We start from the raw sequence: 27,387 nt of genomic DNA, 5'->3' as shown, positions 1-27,387 counted from the left end.
GGTGGGAGGGACCAAGCCAATACTCCATGTTATAACAGACAGGGACCAAAGCCAATTACTCCATATAATAACAGACAGGGTGGGGAGGGACCAAGCCAATACTCCATATCATAACAGACAGGGACCAAGCCAATTCTCCATATCATAACAGACAGGGTGGGAGGGACCAAGCCAATACTCCATATCATAACAGACAGGGTGAGGAGGGACCAAGCCAATACTCCATATCATAACAGACAGGGTGGGGAGGACCAAGCCAATACTCCATATCATAACAGACAGGGACCAAGCCAATACACCATATCATAACAGACAGGGTGAGGAGGGACCAAGCCAATACTCCATATCATAACAGACAGGGTGAGGAGGGACCAAGCCAATCACCATATCATAACAGACAGGGTGAGGAGGGACCAAGCCAATACTCCATATCATAACAGACAGGGTGAGGAGGGACCAAGCCAATACTCCATATCATAACAGACAGGGTGAGGAGGGACCAAGCCAATACTCCATATCATAACAGACAGGGACCAAGCCAATACACCATTCATAACAGACGGGTAGGAGGACCAAGCCAAACTCCATATCATAACAGACAGGGTGAGGACGGACCAGCCATACTCCATATCAAAACAGACAGGGTGAGGAGGGACCAAGCCAATACTCCATATCATAACAGACAGGGTGGGGAGGGACCAAGCCATACTCCATATCATAACAGACGGGTGAGGAGGGACCAAGCCAATACACCATATCATAACAGACAGGGTGAGGAGGACCAAGCCAATACTCCATATCATAACAGACGGGACCAAGCCAATACTCCTATATATAACAGACAGGGTGAGGAGGGACCAAGCCAATACTCCATATTATAACAGAAGGGTGAGGAGGGACCAAGCCAATACTCCATATCATAACAGACAGGGACCAAGCCAATACTCCATATCATAACAGACAGGGTGAGGAGGACCAAGCCATACTCCATATCATAACAGACAGGGTGAGGAGGGACCAAGCCAATACTCCATATCATAACAGACAGGGCCAAGCCATACTCCATATCATAACAGACAGGGAGGAGGGACCAACCAATACTCCATATCATAACAGACAGGTGAGGAGGGACCAAGCCAATACACCATATCATAACAGACAGGGTGAGAGGGACCAAGCCAATACTCCATATCATAAAGACAGGGACCAAGCAATACTCCATATCATAACAGACAGGGTGAGGAGGACCAAGCCAATACTCCATATCAAACAGACAGGGTGGGGAGGGACCAAGCCAATACTCCATATTATAACAGACAGGGTGGGAGGACCAAGCCAATACACCATATCATAACAGACAGGGTGAGGAGGGACAAAGCCAATACTCCATATTATAACAGACAGGGTGAGGAGGGACCAAGCCAATACTCCATATTATAACAGACAGGACCAAGCCAATACTCCATATCATAACAGACAGGGTGAGGAGGACCAAGCCATACTCCATATCATAACAGACAGACCAAGCCAATACTCCTATTCATAACAGACAGGGTGGGAGGGCCAAGCCAATACTCCATATCATAACAGACAGGGTGGGGAGGACCAAGCCATACTCCATATTATAACAGACAGGGTGAGAGGACCAAGCCAATACACCATATTATAACAGACAGGGGGGAGGACCAAGCCAATAGTCCATATCATAACAGACAGGGACCAGCCAATACTCCATATTATAACAGACAGGGTGGGGGGACCAAGCCATACTCCATATCTAACAGACAGACCCTATTCCCTTTATAGTGTACAGCCGTTGGCCTCGGTAAAATGTAGCTTAGTGCACTAGACAGCCATAGACGTGGACCACAGTGTCCTGGTCTGTGAATCTTTAGACTGTGGAATTCTCTCCTGTATTGTTGTACACAGTGTCCTGTCTGGAATCTTTGACTGTGGAATTCTCTCCTGTATTGTTGTACACAGTAGACTGGTCTGTGAATCTTGGAAAGGTTCCAGATGCTTTAAAAAAGCCACATGTCCTTGATAGTTGACTCAGAGTGACAGACAGACAGCAGGGGAATGTGATGCTGCAGCCATGGCATTCTTTTAATTACACTGCAGAGCTGCTACTGAGAGCTCAGCGAGGTGTGTGTGTGTGTGTGTGTGTGTGTGTGTGTGTGGTTGTGTGTGTGTGTGTGTGTGGTGTGTGTGTGTGTGTGTGTGTGTGTGTGTGTGGTGTGTGTGTGTGTGTGTGTGTGTGTGTGTGTGTGTGTGTGTGTGTGTGCATTGCCCCCTACATCTTGGTAGTTGCTGCAGTGCTGCACGACATTTCCTGCTTCGGTCATAAAAGTGTATTGTGAGTTTGTCCCACGCTGTGCGTAGTAAAATGACACTGCTGATGTTGAATAGGAAAACAGCTAATTGAATAGTAGAGTCTCTGTTTGAAGAAGGACGTGCTCTATGAGATCATCTCTGATACTGCTTTAACAAATCACCACACTTCTCTGGAAGATCTTATTAACGTTGAGTTGCCTGTTTATCATAAGACTGGCTTTCATACAGTTCTAGTTCTGCTTTATACCCCTGAAGGGAATTAGTTTAAATAACCAGACTACCTACTGTGCTTTATATCCTGAAGGGGAATTAGTTTAAATAAACAGACTACCTGCTGTGCTTTATATCTGAAGGGGAATTAGTTTAAATAACCAGACTACCTGCTGTGCTTTTACCCCTGAAGGGGAATTAGTTTAAATAACCAGACTACCTGTAGTGCTTTATACCCTGAAGGGGAATAGTTGAAATAACCAGACTACCTGTAGTGCTTTATACCCCTGAAGGGGAATTAGTTTAAATAACCAGACTACCTGTTGTGCTTTATATCCCTGAAGGGGAATAGTTTAAATAACCAGACTACCTGCTGTGCTTTATACCCCTGAAGGGGAATTAGTTTAAATAACCAGACTACCTACTTGCTTTATACCCTGAAGGGAATTAGTTGAAATACCAGACTACCTGTAGTGCTTTATACCCCTGAAGGGGAATTAGTTTAAATAACCAGACTACCTGTGTGCTTTATATCCCTGAAGGGGAATTAGTTTAAATAACCAGACTACCTGCTGTGCTTTATACCCTGGAGGGGAATTAGTTTAAATAACCAGACTACCTACTGTGCTTTATACCCCTGAAGGGGAATTAGTTTAAATAACCAGACTACCTACTGTGCTTTATACCCTGAAGGGAATTAGTTTAAATAACCAGACTACCTGTAGTGCTTTTACCCCTGAAGGGGAATTAGTTTAAATAACCAGACTACCTACTGTGCTTTATACCCCTGAAGGGGAATTAGTTTAAATAACCAGACTACCTGTAGTGCTTTATACCCCTGAAGGGGAATTAGTTTAAATAACCAGACTACCTGCTGTGCTTTATATCCCTGAAGGGGAATTAGTTTAAATAACCAGACTACCTGCTGTGCTTTATATCCCTGAAGGGAATTAGTTCTAAATAACCAGACTACCTGCTGTGCTTTATACCCCTGAAGGGGAATTAGTTTAAATAACCAGACTACCTGCACTTCTCCATACTCCGTTTGTACATGTTTTAATGCATCGATGCAAACTGCAACGGAAAGTACGCACAGAAATATGACTCAACCACGTAATAAAATTACATAACATTTCTTGAAATCAATAGCGGCCATTATTTGAGCTGAAGCCAGAGAAAATACACTCTGACTTCGCAATGACATTTTGCCTATTCACATCACATATGTTGCCTGACTACAATATTTTATCTTGATACGTTAATAAATACATGCTGTGTTAATTTTAGCATGTTTACCTACCTATRGACCGTATATCACAAGCCCATAATAAGTCAATAAGGCTAACTGGCTAGCTACTAGTACTGTTAGCGAGCCAGATAGCCACGGATAATTGTTAGCTAGCTACCAGTATTGTTAGGGCTAACTGGCTAGCTACTAGTACTGTGAGGGCTAACTGGCTAGCTACTAGTACCGTTAGGGCTAACTGGCTAGCTACCAGTACTGTTAGGGCTAACTGGCTAGCTAGTAGTTCTGTTAGGGATAACTGACTAGCTGCTACTACTGTTAGGTCTAACTGGCTAGCTACCAGTACTGTTAGGGCTAACTGGCTAGCTACCAGTACTGTTAGGGCTAACTGGCTAGCTACTAGTACTGTTAGGGCTAACTGGCTAGCTACTAGTACTATTAGGGCTACCTGGCTAGCTACTAGTACTATTAGGGCTACCTGGCTAGCTACTAGTACTGTTAGGGCTAACTGGCTAGCTACTAGTACTGTTAGGGCTAACTGGCTAGCTATTAGTACTGTTAGGGCTAACTGGCTAGCTACTAGTACTGTTAGGGCTAACTGGCTAGCTACTAGTACTGTTAGGGCTAACTGGCTAGCTACTAGTANTCTTGCGGTGTAAACTTTAGTTGGACGGTACCTGGGCTCCTTGCTGTGAGGGACAGACTGCTCTACCGTATGGTACCATTTATTATGGAGAACATCTCATTAAAACACACATCTTTATGGTGCTGCAATTCTCCACTGGGTCCTGTCTGTCTGCCTGGACGTGACCTGACCTCTAGTCTTCCTCATCCATGCAGACCAGACTAGCAGCACTGCAGATTTAGCCATTTCAGCCAAACCCATTGCTGACAGGTGTATAAAATCGAGCACACAGCCATTCAATCTCCATAGACAAACATTGGCAGTAGAATGGACCTTACTGAAGAGCTCAGTGATGTTCAACGAGGCACCGTCATAGGATGTCACCTTTCCAACAAGTCAGTTTGACAAATTTCTGCCCTGCTAGAGCTGCCCCGGTCAACTGTAAGTGCTGTTTTTGGGGAAGTGGAAACGTCTAGGAGCAACAACGGCTCAGCCGCGAAGTGGCAGGCCACAAAAGCTCACAGAACAGGGCCGCGTGTGCGTAGCGCGTAAAAATCGTCTGTCCTCACTACCGAGTTCCAAGCTGCCTCTGGAAGCATGATTTTGGAATGAGATGTTCGAGGAGCAGGTGTTCACATACTATACCTCTACCACTATATACCTCTACCACTATATACCTCTACCACTATATACCTCTACCACTGTATACCTCTACCACTGTATACCTCTACCACTATATACCTCTACCACTATATACCTCTACCACTGTATACCTCTACCACTATATACCTCTACCACTATATACCTCTACTATATACCTCTACTACTATATACCTCTACCACTATATACCTCTACCACTATATACCTCTACCACTATATACCTCTACCACTATATACCTCTACCACTATATAGTACCTCTACCACTATATAGTACCTCTACCACTATATAGTACATCTACCACTATATACCTCTGCTACTAAATACAGAACCAGTCAAAAGTTCAAAACTCATTCAAGGGTTTTTCTTTATTTTTACTATTTTCTACATTGTAGAATAATAGTGAAGACATCAAAAATATGAAATAACACACATGGAATCATTCAGTAACCAAAAAAGTGTAAAAACAGATAAAACTATATTTTATATTTGAGATTCTTCAAATTAGCCACCCTTTGCCTTCATGACAGCTTTGCACACTCTTGGTATTCTCTCAACCAGCTTCATTAAGTAGTCACCTGTAATACTTTTCAATTAACAGGTGTGCCTTAAAAGTTGATTTGTGGATTTGTTTTGAGCCAATCAGTTGTGTTGTGACAAGGTAGGGGTGGTATACAGAAAATAGCCCCCAGGTCCTCCAGTGAGGGCTTGACCACCACTATCTTCTTGAACAAAAAAGTATGAATGTATGTACTTGTAAGTCGCTCTGGATAAGAGCGTCTGATAAATGACTTAAATGTAAATGTAAACAGGGCCAGAGGGAAGTACAGGTGTACAATGTTGTGGTTGTACAGGGCCATGTCACACAAGACACCGAAAACAGGAAGTAGCTCTTCTCCTCCACTCTGGGCTTGGTAGGGAACCAGAACAGTGTCTTGGTATCGTTGTACGTTGTACATCTCACACTCTGGTGCCAACAGCTCTTCAAACACCTTGGAGGAAGAAGTCCCTTTTGTTGACGAGTGACAGCTTCATGTCCTTCATAAACTTCATAAAGTAGTACATTATAGAGTGAACAAGTTATCAATTGTGACATGCTACACACATGCATTGCACACAGTTCATCATTCTCAGTTTTTGGGCAGCTTGTTTTGTAAATTGATTGGGCTTATGAAACTGGATTTTTCCAGTTCTCTCTGGAACTAATTATGATGTGCAGCACCCAGTTGTCTGAAGGTGTCTTCGATGTGTGACGGGCGCCTTAGGTTCATCTGGAAGACTGGAGCAGGGGAAGAGTCTTGGTTGTCTCGGGAACGTTCCAGAAGGACACATCACTGGTCAGCCGGTGGGCGAGTTTGTGAACCTTCTGTCAGGATTTGGCCAGGATTGTTCAGGTTTTTGGTCACTAGATGCCCCCATTGCGCCTTTTTTGAACCTTTTGTTTTTCYCTTGTTCTAATTATTATTTGCACCTGTGTGTCATTTCCTTGTAGGTATTTAATCCCTGTGTGTTCCTCAGTTCTTTGCTCTGTGTTTGTATGTTAGCACCCAGCCATGCTGTGAACATATATTTCTCTTGTTGGATTTTCCAGAGGTTCTCTGGTTTTGTTCTTGTTTATTTTTGATTAGTCTTTTGAGTTTGTTTTTTCCCTGCTGTTCTTACCACTTTGTGGATTTTTATTGTATTTTGGAGGATATCCATTTTTTCTCTTGGCTTTACTTTTGACGTTGTGGATTTATATTTTTGCCTGAAGATCTTTTACCTTGATTAAACCACCGTCTCTTGTACTGCTGTGTCTGCCTCATCTTCTGGGTTCTGCCGACTATTAGTGACTGTTTCTCACACCGGGTCCTGACACCTTCTTTGTAAAATGTGTGAAAATATATTGAAAATCGCCATCTTGTAGATCACATTCAACACAAAATGGGTAATGTCAAAAGATGACTGGCGTCACCTCTGTGTCCTCCCTCGTTGAMCAAAAACGGCAAAGCTTCACATCCTCCAATAGAATAACACCATCGTTGATCTCTTCCACATTGAAAGGTACTGGCTGGAACGTCCTGGGTTCTTCCGGACCTTTTGTTTGCTCTGTTGAGGTACTTGAGGGTTTCCTGCAGGAATTTGACTCCGGGGTTGTGGGTAGCCAGAAGACCGATCCTCAGCATGAATGACAGGGCATTCTTCCACATCAGAATGTGCTTAGTCATGATGCTTGTCTACAGGACCACCACTCTTTGTTTTTATGGCCATGTCGTTCATGCTCAACGATAACTAAAGCCAAGACCGTCTTCATGACGCTGAAGACCTCATGGAGAGGAGGGATTATGGGTAGTAGCATAAAGATCTCTGGTGACTTGATGACAGCTGTTGAACTGCAAATATTGTCCGTCAATGGCTCAATACTGTCCGATTTCCTAATCCAAGGTATGTTCAGTAGCTGTTGGAAAACCTGGCTAGCAGCCTCTAAGTCTACCGTCAAAGCTTCGGCTGCTTGGGGAATCTCACTGGCTTTGGTGAAACTGGCCACAAGACCTTGAACTTGTTGAGAACATCAAGGATATTTCTCTTTGCGCCTCTGCATGTCCTTGCTCCATCGTCAGCCATTCTTGCAGCTTGGCTTCATCTAACCTCCCGATTGGCTGTTCTCTTTCAGAACTCTCAGAAGTGTAAATGAACTTTGAATTCCATCCCACTGATATCTTCATGTCTTTTATTTATTCAAGTTTTACAGAATGTACATCAGTGTAAGTACCAAGATTTTACCATCTCCCTCCCNCTGTCAGCTCTCCACTGGGTCCTGTCTGTCAGCTCTCCACTGGGTCCTGTCTGTCAGCTCTCCACTGGGTCCTGTCTGTCTGCCTGGACGTGACCTGACCTCTAGTCTTCCTCATCCATGCAGACCAGACCAGCAGCACTGCAGATTTAGCAATTTCAGCCAAACCCATTGCTGACAGGTGTATAAAATCGAGCACACAGCCATGCAATCTCCATAGACAAACATTGGCAGTAGAATGGGCCTTACTGAAAAGCTCAGTGACTTTCAACGTGGCACCGTCATAGGATGCCACTTTTCCAACAAGTCAGTTTGTCAACTTTCTGCCCTGCTAGAGCTGCCCCGGTCAACTGTAAGTGCTGTTTTTTGGGAAGTGGAAACGTCTAGGAGCAACAACTGCTCAGCCGCGAAGTGGTAGGCCACAAAAGCTCACAGAACAGGGCCGCAGTGTGCGTAGCGCGTAAAAATCATTTGTCCTCACTACCGAGTTCCAAGCTGCCTCTGGAAGCAACGTCAGCACACAATAACTGTTGGTCGGGAGCTTCATGAAATGGGTTTCCATGGCCGAGCAGCAGCACACAAGCCTAAGATCACCATGCGCAATGCCAAGCGTCGTCTGGAGTGGTGTAAAGCTCACCGCCATTGGGCTCTGGAGCAGTGGAAACGCATTTTCTGGAGTGATGAATCACAATTCACCATTTGGCAGTCCAACGGACGAATCTCGGTTTGGCGGATGCCAGGAGAAAGCTACCTGCCTGAATGCATAGTGCCAGCTGTAAAGTTTGGCGGAGGAGGAATAATGGTCTGGGACTCTACTACTATGGTCTGGGACTGTTTTTCATGGTTTGGGATAAGCCCCTTAGTTCCAGTGAAGGGATATCTTAACACTACAGCATACAATGACATTCTAGACGATACCTTGTTTCCAACTTTGAGACAACCGTTTGGGGAAGGCCCTTTCCTGTTTCAGCATGGCAATGCCCCTGTGCACAAAGCAAGGTCCATACAGAAATGGTTTGTCAAGATTGGTGTGGAAGAACTTGACTGGCCTGCACAGAGCCCTGACCTCAACCCCATCAAACATCTTTGGGATGAATTGGAACGCTGACTGCGAGCCAGACCTAATCGCCCAACATCAGTGCCCGGCTTCACTAATGCGATTGTGACTGAATGGAAGCAAGTACTCGCAGAAATATTCCAACATCTAGTGGAAAGCCTTCCCAGAAGAGTGGAGGCTGTTATAGCAGGAAAGGGGGGACCAACTCCATATTAAATGCCCATGCTTTTGGAATGAGATGTTCGAGGAGCAGGTGTTCACATACTATACCTCTACTACTATATACATTTACTACTATATACCTCTACCACTATATACCTATACCACTATATACCTCTACTACTATATACCTCTACCACTATATACCTCTACTACTATATACCTCTACCACTATATACCTCTACTACTATAGACCTCTACCACTATATACCTACCTTATACCTACTAATACCTCTACCTACTATACTCCACTCTACCACTATATACCTCTACTCACTAATATACCGTCTCTCTACTAAATACAGAACCAGTCAAAAGACTGGACACCTACTCATTCAAGGTTTTTTCTTTATTTTTAACTATTTCTACATTGTTAGAATAATAGTGAAGACATCAAAAATATGAAATAACACACATATGGAACAAGTAGTAACCAAAAAGGTGTTAAACAAATAACAATATATTTTATATTTGAGATTCTTCAAAGTAGCCACCCTTTGCCTTCATGACAGCTTTGCACACTCTTGGCCTTCTCTCAACCAGCTTCATGAAATAGTCACCTGGAATACTTTTCAATTTAACAGGTGTGCCTTCTTAGAAGTTGATTTGTGTATTTTTTGAGCCAATCAGTTTGTTGTGACAAGGTAGGGTGGTATACAGAAACTAGCCCTCAGTCCTCCAGTGAGGGCTTGACCCACCATCTATCTTGAACAGGGCCAGAGGGAAGTACAGGTACAATGTTTGTGGTTGTACAGGGGCCATGTCACACAAGACACCCGAAACAGGAAAGTAGCCTCTTCTTCTCCACTCTGGGCTTGGAGGGAACAGACAGTTGTCTTGGTATCGTGTACGTTGTACATCTCACACTCTGGTGCCAACAGCTCTTCAAACACCTTGGAGGAGAAGTCCCTTTTGTTGACGAGTGACAGCTTCATCTCCTCCACAAACTGCACATCCGTTCTCTCTGGAACTCATCTGAGGTGCAGCACCCAGTTGTCTGAAGGTGTCTTCGATGAGTGACGGGCGCCTTAGGTTCTATCTGGGAAGACTGGAGCAGGGGAGAGTCTTGGTTTTTCCTGGGAACGTCCAAAGAAGGTACACATCACTGGTCAGCCGGTTCGGTGAGTTTGTGAAACCTTCTTGTAAAATGTGCAATTTGGGAAATGCCATTTGTAGATAACTTCAACACCAAAGGGTAATGTCAACAGATGACTGGTGCGTCACCTCTGCCTCCTGTTGACCAATAAACGGCAAAGCTTCGACATCCTCCAATTAGGACATACAACCATCATTGATCTCTTCCAATAAAGGGTACTGACTGAACCTTCCTGGTCGTCCGGACCTTTTTTTCTCTTGGGACTGAGTCTGTTTCAGCAGGAATTTGACCCGTCTTATCCTCACCATAACAGTTCTCCAATGACAGAGCATTCCTTTCACATTAAATGTCTTAGTCTGATGTTTCTCCCGGTTGGGAGCCACCCGCTCTTTGTTCATGCCATGTCGTTCAAGCTGCTCAACGAATAACTAAGCCAAGACACTTTCTCGACCGCTGAACCTCAATGGAGGAAGAGGGGTTATGGTAGTAGCATTAAAATCTCTGGTGACTTGATACAAACGACAACAATATTGTCCCCAATGGCTCAATACCCGATTCCTATCCAAGGTATGTTCAGTAGCTGTTGGAAACCCTGGCTAGCAGCCTCTAGTCTACCGTCAAAGCTTCGGCTGCTTGGGGAATCTCATCTGGCTTTGGTGAAACTGGCCACAAGACCTTGAACTTGTTGAGAACATCAAGGATATTCTCTTTGCGCCTCTGCATTTCCTGGCTCCATCGTCAGCCATTTTGCAGCTTGGCTGTTCTCTTTCAGAATCTTCAGAAGTGTAAATTAAGTTTGAATTCCATCCCACTGATATCTTCATGTCTTTATATTATTCAAACTTTACAAGAATGTACATCAGTGTACTCCCTCCCTCCCCCCCCCTCCCCCACCTCCTCCATCTCCCTCCCCTCCACTCCCTCCCTCCCTCCCAACCACCCACCGTGATCACCTCATATAGCCAACCCATCCCACACCCTCCCTCAATTCGGTCCTAGAACATCACAGAACACACAAATACAACACAAAACACAGGAGGGGGGGATATCAACACCTCAATACAGATTCAAAACAAAAACAGAAATAAAAAACTATCAGTAAACCTCAGAAAAACGTGCTTGGACTGGATAGCATATATAGGATGACTGTACCTATAAATGACTACTGGAATGCTACTGGGAAACCTTAAAGCGTCTCAACAGAGGGGAGCCTCTGCAAGCCATTAAAGAATGAGATAAATGGTTTCCATTTTCTAACAAACGTATCATTGGAACCCTAAGAGGATACTTATTTTCTCATGTTCTCTTGAGCCATTGAGAAGTAGAGGAGGCTGAACGGACTTCCACTGGAGAAGAATTCTACGTCCAGCTAATCAGGAGTAGCGGGCTGAACGGCACTATCCACTGGAGAACGATTCTACGTCATGCACAAACACAACACAGGGCTGAACGGACTTCCACTGGAGAAGATATTCTACGTGACAACCACACAAAACAACAATCAAATAGAACAATTACTTGTGGAAAACAAAAAACACATCAGGACAAGCTGAGCTAATTTCAACACCTGCAGAGGTTTAAAAAACCATCATTTTGTAGTTTAGAGCATCGAATGAACACGTGACTAAGGTCACATGGTGAGACACACATCACACACACTCACAACAAATTTGGATATACACTACCCACACACACAAAACAAGTTAGAAAGTCCTTGTTTTTATTTTTTTTGTCCTTGTCCTTGAAACGCAAGTACAGTATCTGTTCACTACATTATGGTGAAATAGCAGATTCAATGGAATATCATCATAGGTGTAGCGATGCCCACAGTTCAGACAACCACATCACTCGCTGTGTCCATGCGACGTGTGTTCCTAATCCAAGTTTATCATTTTAAAAGGCTAATTGATCATCTGAAAACACACCCTTTTGTATTATGTTAGCACAACATGAAAACTTGTTCTGATTAAGAAGCAATAAAACTGGCCTCTCTTTAGACTAGTTTGAGTAATCTGGACACAGCATGTGGGTTCGATTACAGGCTAAACTGCCAGAACACAGAACGACACTCTTCTGAACAGCGTCTATTCGTGTTCTGAGAAATGAAGGCTATTCCATGCAAATGCCAAGCCAGAGTATCCCAACGCGGTACTAACTCCCTTACAGACAGCTAAACTTCTCTAACCACGACAAAGAAAGAGTGGAGGCCCGGGCACAACTAGCAAGAGGACAAGTGACAATTAGAGTGTCTTAGTTTTGAGAAACCAGATCGCTTCACAAGCTTCCCCTCAACGCGCAGCTTCATATAACAACGCACAACACACCAACTCCTCAACGTCAACAGTGAAGAGCGACTCCGACCACAATCTGGCTCCTAGCAGAGTTGCAAAGAAAAAGCCATATCCTAGACGGCCAATACAAATAAAAAAACCACAAAAAGAACCAGACCAGTGAGTGTGACGGTGATACGGGAAAGCGCTTCTGAGCCCGCAACCGCCCTGACACACAGCACACACACACACCCCCTCTCTCCACTGGGATTCTCTGCTCTAACCCTTTTTACAGGGGCTGAGTCACTGGGCTTGCTGGTGCCTTGCATGCGTCCAACACCACACTACACACTCACAGTTCCACACTGGACGTGAATCTTCCCTGTCTGCGGTTGCGCCCTTGAGCATGGGAACACTGTGTGTGGAGACCTTTGTCACACAACTCGGCACACACCATCGGATGTAACACACCCACAGACACCAACCCTCTATGGTGCGGGGGCACACAACACCAGTGGGTGGGGTTATATCCTTCACCCTATTTGGCCCCTGCTCCCCGGGGGTTTCTCGGATGGGCCACAAGGTGGCCTCCGCACCGCCTGTTCTCCGCTCCGTATTATGCTGCAGTAATTGTGTCGGGGGGGCTTAGGGCAGTGGTACCACACAGAACTCTTTCTCTCTGTCTTATCCAGTGCCTGTGGTGAATTTTTAGTATCTCTCTCGTAATTCTCTCGTTCAACACACATTCTTCTCTCTGAGAACTGAGCCCTCAGGACCCAATACGTCAGGAACTACCGGCGCCATTGATGAACCTGTGCTCTCCCAGTCCGCCTGGCATTGGCTGCTATTCCAGTTTTCAAGCTGTTCTGCCTGTGGTTACGAACCCCTACCGTCCCCGACCTCGTTTTCAACTCTAATGAAGTCGGGCTATGAAAAGCCAACTGAGATTATCCTGATTATTATTTGACCATGCTTTCATTATGAAAACATTTTTTTTTTTTTGAAAAAAAAAATGCTTGGCTCTCTCTACTTTTCTGCCTTCTCTTTTCTTTTCTCGAGGACCTGTGAGCCCTAGGACCGATACGTCGGGACTACGGCCGTGTGACTCCTTGCTGTCCCCAGTCCGCCTGGCCTTCGCTATCTCAGTTTCAACTGTTCTGCCTGCGGTTATGGAACCCCTACCTGCCCAGACCTGCCTGTTTTTCATTCTTAATGACGCTATGAAAAGCCAACTGAGATTTATCCTGATGTTATTAATTTGACCATTGTTGTCATTTATGGAAATTTGAAAATCTTGCTCTCTCCTAATTTCTCCTTCTCTCTTCTTTCTCTCGGAGGACCTGGGCCCTAGGACAATGCGTCGGGACTGCCCGCTCGGTTGGTGACTCCTTGCTGTCCTCGAGTCCTCGCCTGGCCTTCGCTGCTATCCAGTTTCAGCTGTTCCTGCGTTAGGAACCGCCATCCTGTCCCAGAACTGTTGTTTTCAACTCTTGAATGAGTCGGCTATAAACAGCCAAACTGAAAATTATTCCATGATTATTATTTGACATTGCTTGTCACTTATGACTATTTTTTGAACATCCTGTGCATAGTTCTGTTATAATTCTCCCACCCGGCCCCGGCCAGAAGAGGACTGGCCACCCTCATAAGCCTGGTTCCTCTCTAGGTTCTTCCTAGGTTTTGGCCTTTCTTAGGTGAGTTTTCCTAGCCACCGTGCCTTCTACAGCCTGCAATTACTAGCTGTTGGGGTTTTAGGCTGGGTGTCTGTACAGCACTTCCGAGGATATTAGCTGATGTACGAAGGCTATATACAATAAAATTGAATTGATTGATTGACTGGCAGAAGGAACTCTAGCACTAGAAAGCCGCAGCATCCGCGGCAGTCGCCTCTTCACTGTGTGACCACAACGAGCACAAAAGACGCTAGTGGACCTTCTACTCTACTATCGCCGTCATCCCAACAGTTCTGTGTAAATTCAACACCCATTTCCTGTTCCCAAGCAGATTTCAATTTGTTTGATGGAGGTTGTTCCAATGACAAAATACACAGATACTCAGAGAAATTACTGCTTTCTTGTCTAAGGCTAATAGAGTCAATATGCATCCAGGATTGGTCCAAGGGGTGGACATGAAAGGGGGGGGAAAACCAGAACATTGGGGAGACACAATCCTAATTTGAAGGTAAATTAAAAAGTGAGATGGAGGCAAAGAAAATTAGAGGCCAGGTTGGAAAAACTACAAAAATTATATTTACAATATCAGTTGAATTCGGAGTTTACATACACTTAGGTTGGAGTCATTAAAAACTCATTTTCAACCCACTCCACAAATTTCTTCTTAACAACTATAGTTTTGGCAAGTCGGTTAGGACATTACGTTTGTCATGACACAAGTAATTTTTCCAACAATTGTTTACAGACAGATTATTTCACTTATAATTCACTGTATCACAATTCCAGTGGGTCAGAAGTTTACATACACTAAGTTGACTGTGCCTTTAAACAGCTTGGAAAAGTCCAGAAAATTATGTCATGGCTTTAGAAGCTTCTGATAAATTATGTCAATTAGCCTAAGTCAATTGGAGGTGTACCTGTGGATGCATTTCAAGGCCTACCTTCAAACTCAGTGCCTCCTTGCATGACATAATGGGAAAATCAAAAGAATTCAGCCAAGACGTCAGAAAAAACATTGTAGACCTCCACAAGTCTGGTTCATCCTTGGGAGCAATTTCCAAATGCCTGAAGGTACCACGTTCATCTGTACAAACAATAGTATGCAAGTATAAACACCATGGGACCACGCAGCCGTCATACCGCTCAGGAAGGAGACGCTTTCTGTCTCCTAGAAATGAACGTACTTTGGTGCAAAAAGTGCAAAGCAATCCCAGAACAACAGCAAAGGACCCTGTGAAGATGCTGGAGGAAACAGGTACAAAAGTATCTATATCCAAAGTAAAACGAGTCCTATATCGACATAATCTGAAAGGTCGCTCAGCAAGGAAGAAGCCACTGCTCCAAAACCGCCATAAAAAAGCCAGACTACGGTTTGCAACTACACATGGGGACGAAGATCGTACTTTCTGGAGAAATTTCCTCTGGTCGATGAAACAAAAATAGAACTGTTTGGCCATAATGACCATCGTTATGTTAGGAGGAAAAAGGGGGATGCTTGCAAGCCGAAGAACACCATCCCAACCGTGAAGCACGGGGGTGGCAGCATCATGTTGTGGGGGTGCTTTGCTGCAGGAGGTGGTGCACTTCACAAAATAGATGGCATCATGAGGGAGGAAAATTATGTGGATATTTTGAAGCAACATCTCAAGACATCAGTCAAGAAGTTAAAGCTTGGTCGCAAATGGGTCTTCCAAATGGACAATGACCCCAAGCATACTTCCAAAGTTGTGGCAAAATGGCTTAAGGACAACAAAGTCAAGGTATTGGAGTGGCCATCACAAAGCCCTGACCTCAATCCCATAGAAAAATTGTGGACACAACTGACAAAGCGTGTGCGAGCAAGGAGGCCTACAAACCTGTTACACCAGCTCTGTCAGGAGGAATGGGCCAAAATTCACCCAACTTATTGTGGGAAGCTTGTGGAAGGCTACCCGAAACATTTGACCCAAGTTAACAATTTAAAGGCAATGCTACCAAATACTAATTGAGTGTATGTAAACTTCTGACCCATTGGGAATGTGATGAAATAAATAAAAGCTGAAATAAATAATACTCTCTACTATTATTCTGACATTTTACATTATTAAAATAAAGTGGTGATCCTAACTGACCAAAGACAGGGAATATTTACTGGGATTAAATGTCAGGAATTGTGAAAAACTGAGATTAAATATATTTGGCGAAGGTGTATGTAAACTTCCGACTTCAACTGTACAGTGGCTTGTGAAAGTATTCAACCCCTTGGCATTTTTCCTAATTTATTGCCTTACAAACAGGAATTATAATTGATTTTTGGTGGGTTTGTATCATTTGATTTACACAACATGCCATTTTGAAGATGCAAAATATTTTTTGTTGTGAAACAAGAAATAAGACAAAAAAACAGAACTTGAGCATAACTATTCACCCCCCCCCCCAAAGTCAATACCTTGTAGAGCCACCTTTTGCAGCAATTACAGCTGCAAGTCTCTTAGGGTATGTTCTATAAGTGTGGCACATCAAGCCACTAGGATTTTTCCCATTCTTCAAGGCAAAACTGCTCCAGCTCCAAGTTGGATGGATTCCGCTGGTGTACAGCAATCTTTAAGTCATAACACAGATTCTCAATTGGATTGAGGTCTGGGCTTTGACTAGGCCATTCCAAGACATTTAAATGTTTTCCCTTAAAACCTTTTCTCAATATAGGGGGTGCTGTTTCCACTTTGGAAAATATCGTCTCCAAATTAAACTGCCTCGTACTCAATTCTTGCTCGTACAATATGCATATTATTATTACTATTGGATAGAAAACACTCTCTAGTTTCTAAAACCGTTTGAATTATATCTGTGAGTAAAACAGAACTCATTTTGCAGCAAACTTCCTGTCAGGAACTGAAAAATTTGAAATCGGGGGCTCTGTTCCAGGGTCAGTTTATAMATTTGCATGTAATCTATGGATCTACATGCACTGCATACGCCTTCCCCTAGATGTCAGTAAGCAGTGAGAATTGGAATGGGGTGTCTGGGTAGTTCTGAGGCCGTATAAAAGCTCTTGGAACCGGGKGTGCACTCTTTTCAACGTTCGTCATGACGCAAGACAGACCTCAAGATGGCATTCTGAAAAGCTCTCGTTATAGGCCTTAGATATATCCGGCTCTGATTTTATTCGATATAGGGTGTTAAAAACATCATAATGTAGTTATTTTAAACCGAGTTATATCAGTTTATATCAGTATATTGCGATTTTCGGTATTTTATTTGTGCTGCGTTATGGTGAGTTGGACACGTCTTCGCCACATGGCTAATGTTTGCTGCTAATTCCAAAGTTGAAGACGACAATCTACAACCGAGCAACGATGATTCTGGACAAAGGACAACTTGCACAAGATTCTGATGGAAGCTCATCAAATAGTAAGAACTATTTATGATGTTAATTCGTTGTTCTGTTGAAAAATGTTAAACTATTATTCCGCCATTAATTTCGGTGCGGTCACGCTTTAACGCACGCTGTATGTCGTAGTAATGTTAATTTTAAAAATCTAACACAGCGGTTGCATTAAGAACTAATGTATCTTTCATTTGCTGTCCAACCTGTATTTTTTAGTCAAGTTTATGATTAGTTATTGATTAGATTAGGTGCCTCTCCCAAGATTTCTCCCGACATTTTGTTTGCAGCTTGGCTACTATTCTCATTGTATAACCACGATTTGTGCCGCTAAATATGCACATTTTCGAACAAACCATATATCTATTGTGTAATATGATGTTATAGGACTGTCATCTGATGAAGTTTTGAGAAGGTTAGTGAAAAATTTAACATCTTTTGCTGGTTTATTCGCTATCGCTAACGTGCATGAATCAATGCTGCTGTGTGGTTGGCTATTGTAGTAAGCTAATATAATGCTAAATTGTGTTTTCGCTGTAAAACACTTAAAAAATCTGAAATATTGGCTGTATTCACAAGATCTTTGTCTTTCATTTGCTGTACACTGTGTATTTTTCATAAATGTTTTATGATGAGTATTTAGGTAATTCACGTTGCTCTCTGTAGTTATTCTAGTTGCTTTGGTGAGAGTTGTGATGGTGGCTGCAATGTAAAACTATGATTTATACCTGAAATATGCACATTTTTCGAACAAAACATATGCTATACAATAAATATGTTATCAGACTGTCATCTGATGAAGTTGTTTCTTGGTTAGTGACTATTTATATCATTATTTGGTCGAATTTGTGATAGCTACCTATGCAGTAAAAAAATGGTGGGAAAAAAAAGTTGTGTCTTTTGCTATCGTGGTTAGCTAATAGAAATACATATTGTGTCTTCCCTGTAAAACATTTTAAAAATCAGAAATGATGGCTGGATTCACAAGATGTGTATCTTTCATCTGGTGTCTTGGACTTGTGATTTCATGATATTTAGATGCTAGTATTTACTTGTGGCGCTATGCTAGGCTATGCTAGTCAGCTTCTTTACTGATGAGGGTGCTCCCGGATCCAGGATTGGGACCAACTAGAAGTTAAACCACTGAAGTGTTGCTTTAGCAGTATGTTTAGGGTCATTGTCCTGCTGGAAGGTGAACCTCTGTCCCAGTCTCAAATGCCTGAAAGACTGAAACAGGTTTCAGAATTTCTCTGTCCTTAAAGAATTTTCCTTTATTTGCGCCATCCATCATTCCTTCAATTCTGACCAATTTCCCAGTCCCTGCCAATGAATAACATCCCCACAGCATGATGCTGCCACCACCATGCTTCACTGTGGGGATGGTGTTCTCGGGGTGATGAGAGGTGTTGGGTTTGCGCCAGACATAGCGTTTTACCTGATGGACAAAAAGCTCAATTTTAGTCTCATCTGACCAGAGTACCTTCTTCCATATGTTTGGGGAGTCTCCCACATGCCTTTTGGCGAACACCAAACGTGTTTTCTTATTTTTTTCTTTAAGCAACGGCTTTTTTCTGGCCACTCTTCCGTAAAGCCCAGCTCTGTGGAGTGTATGGCTTAAAGTGGTCCTATGGACAGATTCTCCAATCTCCGCTGTGGAGCTTTGCAGCTTTCCTTCAGGGTTATCTTTGGTCTCTTTGTTTCCTCTCTGATTAATGCCCTCCTTGCCTGGTCTGTGAGTTTTGGTGGGCGGCCTTCTCTTGGCAGGTTTGTTGTGATGCTACATTCTTTCTATATCAGAATAATGGATTTAACGGTGCTCCGTGGGATGTTCAAAGTTTATCAACCCTCATCTGTACTTCTCCACAACTTTGTCCCTGACCTGTTTGGAGAGCTCCCTGGTCTTCATGGTGCCACTTGCTTGGTGGTACACCTTGCTTAGTGGTGCCCCTTGCTTAGTGGTGTTACAGACTCTGGGGCCTTTCAGAACAGGTGTATATTTACTGTCATGTAACACTTAGATTGCACACAGGTGGACTTTATTTCACTGATTATGTGACTTCTGGAGGTAATTGATTGCACCAGATCGTATTTCAGGGCTTCATAGAAAAGGGGGTGAATACATATGCACGCACCACTTTTCAGTTTTTTATTGATATTTTGGAACCAAAAATCTTTTTTCATTTCACTTCACCAATTTGGACTATTTTGTGTATGTCCATTACATGAAATCCAAATAAAAATCTATTTAAATTCCAGGTTGTAATGCAAAAAAATTGGAAAAATGCCAAAGAGGATGAATATTTTTGCAAGACACTGTACTGTCTTGGAAGGACTTAGTACCCTTTCTTGTCCAGTAAGAGAAAGCATCACCTATCAGAGAAGCGACGAATAAGTGATTCATATCATAGGACCCATAGTAGATGCAGTATTAATCCTTCCTATAAGTGATAGTGGTAAGCTACCCCATCTCTGAAAATCAGTTTTCATTTGCGCAAGAAGGGGGAGCAAAGTTTGCAGAAAAAAAAGAGCATGTAATGAACGAGGTACGTTCACTCCAAGGTATTTGAAACCAGAGCGGCTGAAAGGACAAGTCTGTCTGCTGTAGCACTGCTGGATTGATTTGGAAGCACTCACTGTAGATTCATCTTGTAACCGGAGAAGGAGCCAAAGTTCTCCAGAATAGAAAGGATAGAAGGTAAACAGGTTACAGGGTTATTTACATAGAGTAACAAATCGTCTGCATATAATGATAACCTATGTTCAACTCCTTCCCGTGTTGGAAAGCGGTGGATGCCTGTAAAGCTACTGAAAGGGGCTCAATGGCGACAGCAAATAATAAAGGGGACAGTGGGCAGCCTTGGTGTGTCCCACGTTCCAGGGCAAAATAATCTGAACGGGTGTCATTGGTACAGACACTGGCCTGGATGAGATGTATACAAGAGATGGATCCATGAGCTAAATTTAACCCCACACTTTTTTAAAAAAGCAAATAGGTACTCAATTCTGTCGAATACCTTCTCTGCGTCTAGGGAGATTACCACCTCAGGGGAGTTCGAGAATTGTTTAGAACAAATCATGTTAAACAGCGTACGAATGTTAATCTGTCTTTTATAAAGCCTATTTGTTCCTGTGATATGAGCCGTGGTGAGACTACTTCCAGACGCCTCGCTATCACCTTCGTCAGCACCTTTACATCCACAATAAGGCTTAGGGGCCTAAATGAAGAACAGGAAGTGGGGTATTTCCCCTTCTTTAAGGAGAAGCGCTATTGAAGCCTGTTTTAGGGTAGGTGGCACCGAGCCACGYTCAAGTGATTCATTATACATAAATAAAAGTAAAAGGGGCCAACTTGGTATAGAATTTCTTAAAGAAATAAACTCAGTTGGAAACCCATCAGGCTCTGGAGCCTTGCTGCTCTGCATTGATGGACTGAATAACTTCTGCAAGGCTGAGAGGGGAATCAATGTCATCTGCAGTTTCAGCCTCAACTGCGGGAGTCTCCGGTTCATCCAGAAATGTAGCCATATTGGCAGTATCTGATGGAAATTAAGACGTATAGAGAGAGAAGGAATAGAAAGATTTGAAGGAGTCATTGATCTCCCCCCGTAGGGTCAGAAATCAAGCTATGAGATGAATCTTTAATTTGGGGAATCAGACGGGTAGCCTGCACTGTGTTTGAATTGGTGTGCGAGCAGATGGCTGTTGCAGATGCCCTGTTGCCATGGTTCATAGTAGGTACCACGTGAAATACAATAGTAACCGTTCTGCATCTGTCGTGGACAAGAGATTGAATTCAGATTGTAAGTTCAAGCGTTGCTTATATTAGCTCTGGGGTTGGCTTCAGGGCATATTCATGGTCAAAGCTAAGGATGTCTTTAGTGAGTTCTTCTAGTTTAGCTTTCCGAGTTTTGTTTAAATGAGAAGAATAATAACTAATGTATCCTCTAAGATTGAGCCTTAAATGATTCCCATAAGAGAGAATGAGAGGTTGAGCTTGAGTCTGATTTGAACAAAGACAAATGATCAATAGAAGTGGAGATAACGTTACAGAAGTCTGCAATCAGACGGGAGAAGAGAGTTGAATCTCCAGAGTACGCGTTTGTCCTGATAGGACTATGTCGAAAGGCTAAAGGTCCATGGTCAGAAATTACAATCGGTAAATATTCAGAAGAGGTGACATTTTGGAAGTAACTTATGATCAATAAAGAAGTAGTCAATACGAGAAAAAGAACGGTGTACATTTGAATAGAAAGAATACTCTCTTGCCTGGGGATTCTGACATCTCCAGGGATCCCATTCTGAACCATAAAATGTGAGAAGGACTTTGACTGTCACGACCGTCGTTCAAGGAAGACCAAGGCGCAGCGTTGTACGCGTACATTCTATTTATTAAAAGAACGAACACTGAACAAACTAACAAAACAACAAAACGAAACTTAAAGCCATATGAATAGTACAGACAGACAACTAAACATAGAACAAGATCCCACAAACACCAAAGGGAAAAATGGCTACCTAAATATGATCCCCAATCAGAGACAACGATAAATAACTGCCTCTGATTGGGAACCATATCAGGCCACCATAAACATACAAATACCTAGACCTGCAAAACCCTGGACAATACAAAAACCCTAGACAATACAAAAACCCCTAGACAATACAAAAACTAGCGTAATCCACCCTAGTCACACCCTGACCTAACCAAAATATAAAGAAAACAGCGATATCTCAGGTCAGGGCGTGACTTTGACATAGCAGAAGGAGACATAGTGCTGGGGTTGGAGCGGTCTAAAGCCGGGATAATAACACAATTCAGATCCCTGACAAATGTCACAAGATGGGTGTTCAGAGAAGGGAATTTACCCAGCAACCCATTGGCAAATTCAACGTCATCAAAATTGGGAGCATATACATTGACCAATACTACAGGTGTGTGCACAAATGATGTCAATTATGATTAAATATCTCCCGTTACTGTCTGAAATAACATTAGTAGTAGAGAAATGTATWATTTTACTAACCAAAATTGCAACCCCTCTGGCATTGGAGTTAAAGTCTGAAAGGAAAACCTGACTAAACCTGGAGATCTTTAACGTGTAAATGGGTCTCTTGTAAAAATACCACATCTGCTTTTAGCTTATTTTTTTAAATGAGAGAAGATTCTAGACCTCTTGACAGGATTGTTCATTGTATTCCAAGATAAAAACTTAATAGGATTAGGCCTACCTATTCCCATARTACTATCATTAGCGTTGTTAGCCATCTAAAATATCGAAATGAAAAAGGCGTGAAAAAAGAACTAGCATTTGCAAAGATAACAGAGAAAACGGATGATAAAAGAACTAGCATTTACAAAGATAACAGAGAAAACGGATGAAAAAAGCAAAGAAGAAAAAGTTGGACCGAAAAGCTTAACCCGGAACTAACAAACCAAACATTCACGAAGATTGCAACGGCGAGAACGGGATTCCAGGTCATCGGTCTTGTCAATCAGCTTTTGGTTGTCGGAGCTCAGACGGGCGACCGTTTTCTCAACGGCTACTATGAGGTCACTGTAGTCACGCAGGTCATGTTCATAGCCGTCAATTCGGCAGGCCTTGTTCGTCCGCAGCGGCTCGGACACCATCCAGGACGGCGGAGAAAGGGGCCAGAGCAGCATCGATGGCAGTTTTTGAGCTGAGTGGCAATGGTAGCTGTAAATTCCCCAGACCAGAACCGTACCGGAGGTTCTGAAGATCTGTGGGGAGTGTGACCGCATGAGAAACTTGATGGATTCTGGGTACTAATTTCTAAACTTTGGGATAGGGTTAATTTTCAGGTATCCTATTGAAATATTGAATGCTTAGGCTTAGAGGGTCTACACCTAAAGTGAATGGTTATCTGTAGGAGGAAGGTACAGTATATAGTGTGTGCAATTAAGCTTGGAATGTACTGAGAGCAGGGGGAAAAAAATCACATGTGGCAGGCATTGATAAGGGGAGAGAGCCATGGATTAGTGATGATGGGGGTCAAGGTCAGGTCAGGTCACATTAAGGGAGAAAGAAAAGTTTATGACCATGTTACTTAGAGATACAATGTTTGTTCAGATGTGTRRRAGGAGACTCAGCCTAGAGGAAAGGGTTAAAGTATCAGTGCTTGTATGAATAATGTCTTGGTCTAATACAGCTGTATTGATCCTCTGGGAMGAATAAACTTAGTTTAAAGCTTTCATAGTGTCCGTCGAATTTTTACTCTGAGAAATTAGAACCTAAGACTCTGTAACAGTTGGACTGGAGTCGGAGACGTTACCATTCACGGTTTTCCATCGCGGTTGAAACGTTAGTTTACAGGTCTTCTGCTCCTCAGGTCGTGTGGAATGCAAAGTACAAATTTGGCAAAATGAATTAGTGCGTAGGAGCTTCGTCAATGAGCTTCTCTTYGTTCACATGCTAAAGCAGAATTTCACACTGTTGGTCATTTATTTAGAATTCAAGGCACACTTAACCACAGCATTCTGCAGTGATACGCCATCCCATCTGGTTTTTCAACAGGACAATGACCCGAAACACACCTCCAGGCTGTGTAAGAGCTATTTTACCAATAAGGAAAGTGATGGAGTGCTGAATCTGGCCTCCACAATCCCCCGACCTCAATCCAATTGAGATGGTTTGGGATGAGTTGGACAGCAGAGTGAAGGAAMAGCAGCCAACAAGTGCTCAGCATATGTAGGAACTCCTTCTAGACTGTTGGAAAAGCATTCCAGGTGAAGCTGGTTGAGAGAATGCCAAGAGTGTGCAAAGCTGTCATCAAGRCAAAGTGTGGCGACTTTGAAGAATCTCAAATATAAAATATATTTTAATWTGTTTAACATTTCTTTTGGTTACTACATGATTCCATATGTGTTATTTCATAATTTTGATGTCTTCACTATTATTCTGGAATATAGTAAAAAATAACGAAAAACCCTTGAATGCATAGCTGTGTCCAAACTTTTGACTGGTACTGTGTGTGTGTGTATGTGAGTTCAGACACTCCTCAGGGAACAGGCTTTCTACCCTCCTTCTTTTCCTCTGTTTTTCTCTCCTCTCTGTCCTTCATGTCTCTCCTCTCTGTCCTTCATGTCTCTCCTCTCTGTCCTTCATGTCTCTCCTCTCTGTCCTTCATGTCTCTCCTCTCTGTCCTTCATGTCTCTCCTCTCTGTCCTTCATGTCTCTCTTCTCTGTCCTTCATGTCTCTCCTCTCTGTCCTTCATGTCTCTCCTCTCTGTCCTTCATGTCTCTCCTCTCTGTCCTTCATGTCTCTCCTCTCTGTCCTTCATGTCTCTCCTCTCTGTCCTTCATGTCTCTCCTCTCTGTCCTTCATGTCTCTCCTCTCTGTCCTTCATTTCTCTCCTCTCTGTCCTTAACCCCCCAGAGGCTGACAGGATGTTTGATGATGATCCTTTAATTACCGTTTGACCAACTCGGAAATGTTTCTTATTTCGTACGGAAACTGTTGCATGCTAACATGGGGAAATAGGCCGTAAGTCGCTTTTTGGATAAGAGCGTCTGCTAAATGACACATTCGACTAGCTTGATTTCCTTCTGTGGTGTGCTGCTGAGACATACTAAAGCCTTGACCACGATAAGGAGAAGAGAAAGAACAAACCTGACCCAGAACATGACTGACTAGCTGTAGGAAGTACCAGTGTTGATTACTGTACCCGTATCCTGTAGACAGTAGGAGAGAAGTGAAGGACAGAGAGGAGAGACATTAAGGCAGAGAGGGAGAGACATGAAGGACAGAGAGGAGAGACATGAAAAACCCTTTATGACTGTCTAGCTGTAGGAAGTACCAGTGTTGATATACTGTACCTGTAGACAGTAGAACCCTTTATGCTGACTAGCTGTAGGAAGTACCAGTGTTGATATACTGTACGTGTAGACAGTAGAATCCTTTATGACTGACTAGCTGTAGGAAGTACCAGTGTTGATATACTGTACCTGTAGACAGTAGAACCCTTTATGACTGAATAGCTGTAGGAAGTACCAGTGTTGATATACTGTACCTGTAGACAGTAGAACTTTATGACTGACTAGCTGTAGGAAATACCAGTGTTGATATACTGTACGTGTATCCTGTAGACAGTAGAACCCTTTATGACTGAATAGCTGTAGGAAGTACCAGTGTTGATATACTGTACCCGTATCCTGTAGACATTAGAAACTTTATGACTGACTAGCTGTAGGAAATACCAGGGTTGATATACTGTACCTGTAGACAGTAGAATACATAGCTGATTTATGGACAGTGGTATGATACCTTCTCTGGTGTTGTGAGGAAGGGGCTTTACAGCAGTGGAAATTCCCTTCTATATGTAAGGGTGTGTGTGTTTTTGTCTTTGTGTGCTGTGTGCTGTGTGTGTGTGTGTGTGTGTGTGGTGTGTGTGTGTGTGTGTGTGTGTGTGTGTGTGTGTGTGTGTGTGTGTGTGTGTGTGTGTGTGTGTGTGTGTGTTGTGTGTGTGTGTGTGTGTGTGGTGTGTGTTGTGTGTGTGTGTGTGTGTGTGTGTGGAATTACCCTCCAGGTTACCTAATGCTCTAGACACATGTCATCTCCCTCAGGCATCTCGTCTAAACAACACAGAGAGACAGAGAGACAGAGAGACAGAGAGACAGAGAGACAGAGAGGCCAGGAGACAGAGAGACAGAGAGACAGAGAGACAGAGGACGAGAGACAGAGAGGAGAAGAGAACGGAGAGAGAGAGACAGAGAGACGAGAGACAGAGAGACAGAGAGACAGGAGAGACAGAGAGACAGAGAAGAGAGAGACAGAGAGAGAGGAAGAACGCATTGTCTGAACACAACAGAGAGGGAGACTCATTGCTTGAACACAATGACTTCATATACCTCATAAGAGCAACATAGCATAAAAGTGCGTCCTAATGTTAATCTCCTTTCACCTGAAGTGTACACTCGTTCACTACTTCCCACAAATGTAAAAGCATTGGACTGGTGGAAGCATGGGCTAGGGGGAGTTTCCACCATACTTCTTATACCAGTCATTCCCTTCACTTCCAATGAAGTGAACAATTGCACACTTTGGTCGGAAAGGAGAGCTAATTGGGACTGTGGGAGAATCTCAATTGCGTACTCCTCACGTCCTCCTCTCCTGCCTCCTTCTAAAACCATTGGAGGAGAGGTCAGAGGGAAGGACCTCTGGCTTTCTCATCCAATCGACAAAGGAGGTGAGGAGAGAGGACGCGAGTAGTATGCAAATTAGATTATCCCATAACCATGGTGGTTGATGATCTCTGTAGATTCCCCCATAACCATGGTGGTTGATGATCTCTGTAGATTCTCCATAACCATGGTGGTAGATGATCTCTGTATATTCTCCCATACCATGGTGGTTGAGGATCTCTGTAGATTCTCCCATCACATGGTGGTTGATCATCTCTGTAGATTCTCCATAAAACCATGGTGGTTGATGATCTCTGTAGATTCTCCCAAACCATGGTGTTGATGATCTCTGTAGATTCTCCCATAACCATGGTGGAGATGATCTCTGTATATTTCTCCCATAACCATGGTGGTAGATGATCTCTGTATATTCTCCCATAACCATGGTGGTTGATGATCTCTGTAGATTCTCCATAACCATGGTGGTTGATCATCTCTGTAGATTCTCTCCATAACCATGGTGGTTGTGATCTCTTGTAGATTCTCCCATAACCATGGTGGTTAGATGATCTCTGTAGTTCTCCCATAACCATGGTGGTAGATGATCTCGTATATTCTCCATAACCATGGTGGTTTGAGGATCTCTGTAGATTCTCCCATAACCATGGTGGTTGATCATCTCTGTAGATTCTCCCATAACATGGTGTTGATGATGCTCTG

At 43.2% G+C, this 27,387-nt stretch overlaps 1 pseudogene; it reads right to left on the bottom strand.

Moving 5' to 3' along the window:
• The window catches only part of LOC139026227 (probable E3 ubiquitin-protein ligase HERC6), a 10,235-nt pseudogene extending 2,455 nt beyond the window's left edge, over positions 1 to 7,780 (bottom strand).
• Between the last annotated feature and the right edge of the window lie 19,607 nt (positions 7,781 to 27,387).

Source organism: Salvelinus sp. IW2-2015, unplaced genomic scaffold, assembly GCF_002910315.2.
Source record: "Salvelinus sp. IW2-2015 unplaced genomic scaffold, ASM291031v2 Un_scaffold4159, whole genome shotgun sequence".
Taxonomy (NCBI): Eukaryota; Metazoa; Chordata; class Actinopteri; order Salmoniformes; family Salmonidae; genus Salvelinus; species Salvelinus sp. IW2-2015.
The sequence above is the reverse complement of the archived record's forward strand: the minus strand, read 5'-3'. Positions and strand labels throughout refer to the sequence as shown.